This window comes from Alligator sinensis, unplaced genomic scaffold (genome assembly GCF_000455745.1).
Source record: "Alligator sinensis unplaced genomic scaffold, ASM45574v1 scaffold1307_1, whole genome shotgun sequence".
NCBI lineage: Eukaryota > Metazoa > Chordata > Crocodylia > Alligatoridae > Alligator > Alligator sinensis.
Window position 1 is genome coordinate 228976 of NW_005843052.1, and position 1463 is coordinate 230438.

Here is a 1463-nt window from a genome sequence, read left to right on the forward strand (position 1 = left end):
TCAGGGCCCCGCGCGGCCCAGCCCGGCCCCCGGCGCCCCGGCCTGGCCCCTGCCCGGGGGCCCCACCCGCGCCGTGTCCCCTTTAAGAGAGGACCCCCGCCCCTCCCCGCGCTCACACCGCCGAGCTCGGGACAAGATGGCGTCACCCCTCGGGCGCGCGGAACAGGCGCATGCGCGGCGCCCCCATTTCCCTGCCACAGCGAGGCGGGGTCTCCGCGCCTCATGGGAAGTGGAGTCCGGCGCGCAGGGCATGACGGGATTTGTAGTCCCACCCTCCCAGCCCCGCTGGGGGGGGGGGTTCTACTGGTGCATCATGGGAGCTGTAGTTCTGCGCCTAGGGATAGGTAGCCCTGTCTTTGCCTCCCCCAGGTGCACGATGGGAGCTGGGCTTCCCTACCTCTGTCCCTGTGGGCAGGGGTCTGTGCCCCAACTTGTGTCTGGGGGGGGGCTGCACCCTCCCCAGCCCCAGCCTGTGCTGCCTGCACCCCTCCAGTGCCCGTGGCCCGACCTGTCCCAGGTGCAGGCTCAGGCTGCCTGCCACCCTGTGCACTGACACGCAGGCTGCAGACATGCGGGCCAGGCAGTGAGCTGGAAGGACTGCACATCCCCACCTCGCCTCATCTGCTCTGCTACCTCCTTTCTGACCTGTGCATCTTGCTTCTTCTGATGTCCCACTTCTGCTTCCTGCCCTATCTGCTTGGCCTCCTGTGGGGAAATACCCTGACCATGATGGTGGCAGGGGAAATACCCTGACTGAGATAGCACAATTAAAATGTTACCATGCAGTGGAGGGTTGGCACTCATGTCTGCTTGCAGACAGGACTCCCTCTGACAGCCTCCTGGTTAGCTTCCCACTGGCCGGCTTCCAGTGGGAGCATCTCGGCTACACACCGACTTTGTGGACATGGGAGACTCCTCCCTAGCTTGCTCCTGCGGCCATTGGCTGAGGGAAGCGAAACTTGGAGGCATCTGAACCCCAGGCTTGGCCCTGCATGTAGGATACTCGCCGATGGATTTGGAAGTATCTGAAGCCCCCGGCTGGAGTGGAGCAGGGCCACATATGGTTCCTGAATGATTCAAACAGATTTGGACCTGATCTGGCTAATTTGACCTGGGACATGAAAAATTTTTCCTTAAAAAAATAAATCTGCTCAGCTTCTTGTGGGCTAAGATCAACTGTAGTCACTACACTGGTTTAGTACCTAAACCAAGATGTATTTAAATGGTATTGTGTAGTGGAGGGTGCACCCCTGTCCAAACGCTGTCTGGATAGGCCCACGGGCCAGCTTCCAGTGGGAGCATCTCAGCTAGACGCCCACTTTATGGAAATGGGGGACTCCTCCCTAGCTTGCTCCTGTGGCTGTTGGCTAAGGGCAAGTGAGACTCAGGGGTATCTGAACTCCAAGGACTCTGGCCTTGGGCCTGCATGTAAGATGCCTGCCGATCAGTTTGTATCTGAAGTA

At 60.0% G+C, this 1463-nt stretch overlaps 1 protein-coding gene across 1 annotated transcript in view; it reads right to left on the reverse strand.

The window, feature by feature from the left end:
* ZNF692 (zinc finger protein 692) overlaps window positions 1-141 on the reverse strand; it is a 22782-nt gene extending 22641 nt beyond the window's left edge. The window contains exon 1 of the mRNA XM_025193445.1: window positions 119-141. The gene's annotated coding sequence lies outside the window, so the exon portion shown is untranslated. The remainder of the gene's footprint in view (window positions 1-118) is intronic.
* Window positions 142-1463: the final 1322 nt, after the last annotated feature.